Genomic DNA, 8960 nt, shown 5'->3' on the forward strand with positions numbered 1-8960 from the left:
CATTGACCATAAACTGACACTTTTCCCAGTTTAAAACAAGATTAACATCAATACAACGCTGCATGACTTTATCAAGGTTAGCTAAACAACGATCAAAGTCACTACCATAAACTGAGAAATCATCCATAAATACCTCCATAATGTTCTCTATGTAATCAGAAAAAATCCCCATCATGCACCTCTGAAAGGTAGCAGGGGCGTTACACAATCCGAAAGGCATTCTACGATATGCAAAAACACCCTGTGGACAGGTAAAAGTGGTCTTACTCTGATCATCCGGATGAATAGGGATCTGAAAGAACCCTGAATATCCGTCTAGAAAACAGAAAAATTTGTTAGAGACAAGTCTTTCAGTCATTTGGTCAACAAAAGGGAGGGGGAAGTGGTCTTTCTTGGTGGCGGCATTTAACTGTCTATAATCAAAGCACATCCGCCACCCTGTCACAACTCGTGTCGGTATTAATTCATTTTTCTCATTTTTAACCACAGTAGTCCCTCCTTTCTTCGGAACTACCTGAACTGGGCTAACCCACTTGAAGTTGCCAACTGTATAAATAATACCTGCATCGAGTAGTTTCATCACCTCAACCATAACAACTTCCTGCATCTTTGGTTCAACTTGCGTTGACCTTGTCTGTAAGGCTTGTGGCCTTCCTCCAGCTCTATCCTGTGCATACAAACATCAGGGCTGATGCCCTTAATGTCATCCAAAGAGTAACCTAGAGCCTTTCTGTTTTTCTTAAGCACACACATCAAAGCAGACAGCTGGTCATCATTAAGCTTAGCACTAACAATAGTTGGGTACTCCTCCGTATCATCTAGAAAAACATACTTAAGATTGGGAGGAAGTGGCTTACGCTCAGGCACCTTTACCTCTACAACACAGACAGAATCAGCTTCAATGGTATAGCAAGTGTTTACCAAGTTCTCGTTGGCTAGGCTCAAGAGCATCTCATCTTCTTCCTCTGTGAGCTCGTAGCTTTCCATTGAGGCTACCAAAGCATTTGGCTCCTCAGCATTCTCCGCTATATTACCTGCAAACTCATCTAAATGGGTTAGATCAGCTAAGGGATCCTTGGCTAAGGATTCCCTCCAATTACGAGTAACAGCCCTGTCAACAATATCAATGGAATAACACGTATCATCATCAGCAGGTTCAGTCGCCTTGCGAGTAAGACTGAACTCAATGGTGTCATTCCCTACCTCTAAGGTTATGATTCCACGTTTGACATCTATTACAGCCCCAGCTGTATATAAAAATGGTCTACCTAAAATAATAGGTATCTGACTGTCCTCAGCAATGTCTAAAACAACGAAATCGACAGGAATAAAAAACTTACCCACTCGAACGGGTACATCCTCTAGAACTCCTATAGGTCTCTGAGTCGATCTATTTGCCATTTGAACGGTAATATCGGTCACCTTGAGTCTACCAATATTTAACCTTTCGCAAATAGAATATGGCATGACACTGACACTGGCCCCTAAATCACAAAGGGCCTTTCCAATTTCGTGGTTACCTATAGTGCAAGGAATTGAAAAACTACCCGGATCCTTTAATTTAGGTGGTATATTAATTTGTGAAAGATCATTGCATTCTTCCACAAAAGCAACATTACCATCATCACGAAAATTTCTCTTGCGATTTAAAATTTCTTTCATAAATTTAACGTAAGAGGGTACCTGGGTAATTAGATTAGTGAAAGGAATCGTTACCTCGAGATTCTGGACCATCTCCAAAAACATACCAAACTTGCGCTCCAGCTTAGTATTCTTTAAACGCTCCGGATACGGGACTGCAACACTGGCCGTAGGATCAGTAACCTTCGGCTTCCGTAAATTTAAAACCTCCGTCAAATCATCAATGAGTGTAGAATCATGCAAATTAGTTGACGGAATTGCGTCCTGTACTGGAGACCCGGTCGATCGACTGATAGGAGTGGTCGATCGACCAACCTGGCTGGGCGTGAATAGTTCCTGATCAGAATTAATTTCGTCAGGAGCTTCAGTCGATCGACTGATAATGTTGGTCGATCGACTGCTTGTGCTGGGTGTGAATAGTTTCTGATCAGAAACTTTTTTATCTGACACTCCAGTCGATCGACTGTTGTTGTTGGTCGATCGACCAGAGGTACTGACAATTGAGCTCATTTTTGCACCAGAAATTAAACTAGTCTCTTCGTCATTTCCCGAGTCTCCTCTTGGCTTGTCGGGACCTTCATAAGAGAGGCCACTTCTGAGATTAATGGCATTAATCGTTTCAATTGGCCCTTCACATTTGCTCAAAGAATTGGCGACTTTCTTAGCCTCTATATTCTCCAATTGCTTGACAAAATTCTTTGTAGACTCAATCCCAGCTGCTTCTATTTTCGCCACTTGAAGTAAAAGAACTTGGATTGTCTCTCTCAATTTCTCGGTCTTGTCTGAGTTATGGACAGGAATTTCAACTCTTTCCTTGGAAGCTTCAGAGGCCTCGAGCTTCTCGAGATGAGCAGTAATAGAAGTTATGAGTGTCACAACGGCACTCATTTCATCACTTTGCTTCCGCGACTTTCCACGTGAACTTCCAAACTCAGCTCTATGGACTGCCATCTCCTCAATAGTGTTCCAACCTTTATTTTGACCGGTGTTGTTTTGGAACCTACCATTAGCAGCTGCATCCAGGATGACCTTGTAATCATCATATAGAGCATTATAGAATAAATTGCAAAGGTACCATTGCTGAAAACCGTGGTGAGGGACAGACCGAACCAAATTCTTGAAACGTCCCCATGCTTCACAAAATTCCTCATTAGGTCCTTGCTGGAAGTTTGTGATTTTACTTCTCAAAGCATCAGTCTTTGCAAGTGGGAAGTATTTTGTGTAGATGGCCAATGCGAGAGATGTCCAATCTGTGACTCCAGCTACTACCCTATCAAGGTAACGGTACCAAACTCGCACCGAATCCTTCAAGGAGTATAAAAACATTACCCCCGTTACTTCATCCTGAGTCACCCCAGTCGGTATAGGTATGGAACAGCAGTAGTCTGTGAAAATTTCCATATGCTTCAAGGGGTCCTCATCTGGTAGACCAGCAAACTGATTTCGCTCCACTAAATCGATATAAGAGGAACGAAACTCGAACTGACCAGTAGTAGGGGTAGGTAACACGTGCCCCTTTGGAAGGTGGTGCTCCTTTGGCTGAAGATTATCATATATCGTAGCCATATTGGAAAAGCTGAGAGTACTCAAGCCTTCCTCTCAAAAAACTGTCTTCTAACTGTGCAAAAGAAAAACTAGAAGCAAAGGTAAGCAACGGCCTCAAGGAACCAAAGTTCCTTGAGACAAGAAAAATAAATTAAAAATAAAGCAAACAGAATTACACCGTCTCCCCGGCAACGGCGCCAAAATTTGATACCGTCGTTTTGTATCAAAATTAAATTTATAATTCCAAACTAAAACTATAGCTAGTGATAGTAAGGGTCGAACCACAGAGAGACAAGATCAATTCTATTTGCATATTTCAGTCTATAAAAGTAACAATTAATGGGGGGGTTTTGAAATTGGTTGACTAATTTGCCTAATTGCTAAAATAAGAATTTCTCAACAAGATAAAAAGAAGATCGGGAACTTCGGTTCACCATGGCTAAGATCAGGTCAGTAAAGTAGCAGAGGTCCTATAATACGGTCTCAGGGAGTATGAGCAAGCCTTTCGATCAATGCTCAAAATTACCTTACGGTCTTCTAATTCCAAAGAATTTCTCAAAGCTTTCGCTCAAAGGAAATTCCAATCTAATGATAATTTTAATTACTAATATTTCAATCTAGTAAAAAGGTTTATCAAAAGACAACAAGATCGATACGGAGGAATTTATACTAACAAAGCAATCCTAATTTACGCCATGGTTCACCTCGTTCCCAATCAATGAAATTAGCTATGCATAATCAAAACTAAAACAATTGCAAAATTGATAACAAGGAACAAGTTTGACATGATTGAATTGAATTTAAGACAAAAGGTAAGAATTTAATTGCTGAAATTAAATTGGTAAAAACAAGAATTGAAATAACAAGAAATTAAAGAAGGAAGAATTTGCATAAAACTTACAAAATAAAATGATGAACAAAGTAATTGAATTCGGGATCCGTCGTTCCTCTTTCTTGCCTCTAGACTAGATCTAAAACTGAGTTCTTGAATAATGAAAAGTATAACCTAAAAGTGTAGCTGCGTTCTACTGATAAGCGATGCCAAAAGTTAATTACAAATTGGGCTTTTAAAAGTCTAACACGAAGAAATAATCTCAGCTCGGAGACTGGTCGATCGACTGAAGAGCACGGTCGATTGACTGGTCAATTCAGAATAGTAGCTCCTGCTGAACTTCAACGGTCGATCGACTGTATAGCATGGTCGATCGACTGGACTGAGCTGTGTAGTGGCTTCTTTCTCTCTTCAAATCAGCTGTTCACTCCAATGCACGCATTCGAAGGTGAGTGAATCCGAACTCCCTTCTTCCAAGTTTCCCTGAAGTTGCCTCCGAAGGAATAGTAGCCTTAAGCTAACAATTATGCATGGAAATACGTGCCAAAATTGCAAATAAAGTGTATAGAATATGCACGTATCACTTTGCATGCATTTTGAGGAGACGGGATTTTTCAGAGTGAGATCTTGCATTGGGATCCGTGACGGAACGGTCTACGAAGCAGTCGGCTACGAGTTGGAGCTGCTTCAGAGGAAGAGTACTCGATCGACCCCTTTTTTTGGTCGATCGAGTGGTTTTTGTGGCTGAGTTGGTTGATCGAGTGGTTTGTTTTACTCGATCGACAATGCTGGATTTCAGAGTTACTCGTTCGAGCGGTATTTCTACTCGATCGAGTAGATTTCTTGAAGAAGTACTCGATCGAGCTGTTTCAAACTGCTCGATCGAGTGGTTTGGTCTTTAATGGGCTTTAATTAGTCCGTGAACTTATTTTTAGCTTATGGACTTAGCTTATTTCTATTTAAACGCACAATAATTAGGTCATTAGGAATCTTATCATCTATTATTCATCTAGAAGTTACGTTTACTGCTTTAAACTCTCTTCTCTCAAAACTCTCTACTGTAACTTTTGCTTTCGGATTATTTCTCGCTCGGATTTAGTTGTTCTTTACGCCGGATTCTTGCAATTGTAATTTATCTCTCTTCTTTAATATTAATCTTTCATTTATTTACTTTAATTACTTGTTTTGTTCCCTTTAATTTCTGCCCTAATTTATTTATGCTAATTTATTATCGTTTTATCATGTTTAATATTAGTTATTTCGTTGTTATTAGTCTTGACAATAATAATAGCATGAGTAGCTAAATTGTTTCATGTTAGGATTAGGGGATCTACGGTAGAAATGTGACAATGTAGTGAATAGGTTAGATGAATTATTTGTGAGACTCTGTCCCCATAGCGATATAACTGTATTTACCTACTTAGTTGAGTGCACGCTTCTGAGTCACCCTTTAATCTGGTTAAATTTAATCCTGGATCGGAAGATTGGACTAAATAGACCTGCTATGAACAGTAGACTACCCTGACGAGGACGGAAGTTAAGTTAGTAGGAATCTGGGGTAGAAAGTGGACCGGAAGGACATTTCCATATCCTTCTCACAGTAATTTATCTAGACTATTTGCAGTTGAGTCACAAGACTACCATAGTGAACCGAAATCTTGACATGTCCCTTCTTTATTGATCACTTTATTCTTATTTTCTGCCTTTATTGTTCTTCTTTATTTCTCTTCCTTTACAGTCGTAATTAGTTTAGAAATCAATTTACAAACCCCCCATTTTGTGACCGAATAAACGAACCTTTACATATATCTTGCCTCCCTGAGGAGATCGACCTGACTTCCCTAGCTATATATTTAGTTAGTTATTTTTGATAGGTATACGTCAGCCCTGTCATTGGGTTGTTTCTGCTGTTATCGCTTCATTTGTTGTCTGTTACCCTTCACCCTATCACTTTTTATCTCCTAAGCTCGAAATTTTGAGGAAAAATTTGGGAAATATGGGCTGTTCAGTCGATATTTCCGACTGTCTATGGGTAACTTTCTGCTGTCAAAAATTACCAATTATTTCTGCTGTTTCATTGCTGATTTCTTATCATTTTCCCCTGCCCTGTTTGACTAGGATGGACTCTAGCTCTATGCCTTCTACTAGCTCGACCGTCAGTCCATCCTTGTCTGAGACGGTGGTCCCTGCGGCCACCACCGTCTCCGCATCTGCTAGTACCACAGCCACTGCTTCTATTTTCCTTGTTAGTCCTGCCGGTACTGTCTTTGCTCCTGCTAGCCCCGTTTCAGCCACAACTGCTAGCACTTCTGCTAGCCTTTCTTCCTCAGTGGCGGTCTCTGCTGCAGCTACACCATCTACCTCAGGTACGGTGAGCACCTCTGTTGCGTTCTCACCTGCTGCTTTCAGAGCGGCCCTAGTACCTCGTACCGTCAGTGGACGGTCTTCTACTTCAGGTTCTAGAGGCCGGGGTCGCGGTCGTGGTCGTGGTCGTGCTACACCTGCTCCAAGCGTTTCTTCTGTCACGGTCACTATTCGAGTGGACGAAACCCTTGACTCTTACCCTGAGTACCCGCAGGTAACTTTTGTTAATGGTGTACATCGTGTTAGATTTTATAACTTAGTTGACTGCGAGTTAGTCCCTACGCATTTCCTTTGCCGTACGTCACTTGAGAGGCTCGGTTTCTATAAGCCGGTTTGTGAGCTTTTACGAGGCACGGGGATGGCCGGACTTATCACTATGAGTGGCCATATCTTTTGGGAGCTGAGTCTTGAGTTCTTTAGCTCCTTCACCTTCTCCTCCGGAGCACACGATGCTGCCCCCACTAGTTTTTCTGTGTCCTTCCGGTTGTTCAACCTGACTTTTTCTATGACATTGGAGGAGTTTGGTACTAGACTCAGACTTTCCTTTTACAGGCGCCACCGTTTCCCCTAGGAAGGTCCTCCGTCAGCTTTGGCGGACCTTGGCCCAGACCAACTTTCCCGAGCGAAAGCTCGCTCAAGTCCATCTTCCCCCTGCTCGTTACTTCCTCCGACTGATGGGAAGTACTATTTTTGGCCGAAAGGAGCCAAACAACATAAAAAACAACGAGCTCTCTATTTTAGGCGGTTACCTGAACATCGACTGCGAGGGTCCCTTTACCCTCAACATCGCATACTTGACCGCCCAGTACTTACAGGCTTAGGGAGAGAAGATCACGGGCACTATCGTCTGCGGTGGCATAGCCACCGTTCATGCCCGCTCTCTCCTCCATGCCTTACCTCGTGACCTACCGTACATAGACAGAGATAGGTACCTGAGCCTAGCATCTATGCACTTTCAGACCTGGCTGACTTCTGATTACCGGACCTGGAAGATTGGTGGTTCTTTGTTCGTAGACCTACCTTGCACCACTCTCCCTCGTCTAGTCCCTTTGCTTACTGTTGCACGGGGGGCCCGACCACCACCTTAACTCGAGTACCAACTACCGATCCAACCACCTATTACCTTACCCACTTCTAAGAAGCGGCGTAGACCTGAGACCTGAGAGGGATCCACACCTTCCACGGGTGGCCAGACTTCCATGGCCACACCTACCCCGATCCCTACTCCTACTCCTACTCCTACTCCCGCGCCTGCTGACCAGACACAGATATAGCCGATCCTATTGGCTAATTTTGTACCTCCTCCACCCTTTGAGGCGTCCTCGTTCATGGACCAAGGGCGCCGTGACAGTTTGTTGATTGAGATTGCAGAGAGACAGGCTCGTATGGAGCGGGACTTAGCTTTGACTTTGTTCCCTCTATATGAGTATCATATGTGGCGACACCATCCGATCCCAGAGGGTTGGCCACACCCTTCCCTTTACCGGTACCCAGCTGAGGGGTACCCAGAGCCTGCTAGTGACAACGAGGAGGAGGAGGACGAGGACGCAGTGGCGGGGGCGGAGAGAGCTCGAGCTGAGCAGAGGAGGAGGAGATAGCAGGAGGTGGATCCGGACTACACTGTGACGGTGGAGGACGTGACAGAGGAGACTGGCGAGTAGCTGCTGGTCTACTCACTTCCCCAGTTTTCAGGCTCGTTTGGGGAAGTTCGTGTTTTGTATGTCTATTCTCGCTCTTTTATTTCTTCTGTCTCCTTTTTATTTTATTGTTTTTTCATTCTTTATTGGTTGTATATTCCCATTCCCCTGTATATATCTACTGATGTATGCTGGAGGACAACGAGGGCGTTGTCCGTTTTGGTTTTGGGAGGGTATTGCATCCTTTTGAGTCTGCATTTGCATTTGTTTTGCATTCACGTTTCTATTTTTTTCAGCTTGCATTGTATTTATTTATTTCATAAAATCATAAAAACCAAAAAATTAGAAAATTTCAAAAATCCAAAAATATTCACGTTTATTTTTGCATATAGGTTGACTCAGAACGGTTGATTTCCGTGATGATATTGCACTTTAATTTGTCATTTTACTTGAGCCTTTCACTTTCATTAACGGTTATTAGCTTTGTCATACGCATAATCTACGAGTTTTTGTTTAAATGTAGCTGACTGTTTAGACTTAACCTGATAAATCGGCAACCTACTTACAACTTCTGAGATTTAGAGCCCATAACTGGTGACATTCATGACCAGTTCATTAGGAATTGAGAGTAGTACTCCCTGTATAAGAAAGTGATTTCCCTTGATTAATTCAATAACAAAGTTTACACAATATACAAACAATCTCCTCAAGGCTGCTAGCAATCAGCCGTGTAAATCTCCTTTGATTATGCTATCATGGACTAACTAAGGTAACATAATATCCTAGTTATATGCAAAGAATATTGACTAAGAAACAGTAAAGATATTTACTAAGAATATCCCAATTATGAGCATAGGATATTCTAATATGCTCCCTCAATCGAAGCGAGAGGAGGACGGATGCTGAGATTGGACCGAAAGTCATCAAAAAGAATTTTAGGT

At 42.2% G+C, this 8960-nt stretch overlaps 1 non-coding gene across 1 annotated transcript; it reads left to right on the plus strand.

Moving 5' to 3' along the window:
• Positions 1 to 2725: 2725 nt before the first annotated feature.
• Positions 2726 to 2834, plus strand: LOC141645179 (small nucleolar RNA R71). Its single transcript, XR_012544765.1, has one exon. It is a non-coding gene; the product is annotated as a small nucleolar RNA R71 (small nucleolar RNA).
• The last annotated feature ends 6126 nt before the right edge of the window (positions 2835 to 8960 follow it).

This window comes from Silene latifolia, chromosome 2 (genome assembly GCF_048544455.1).
Source record: "Silene latifolia isolate original U9 population chromosome 2, ASM4854445v1, whole genome shotgun sequence".
NCBI lineage: Eukaryota > Viridiplantae > Streptophyta > Magnoliopsida > Caryophyllales > Caryophyllaceae > Silene > Silene latifolia.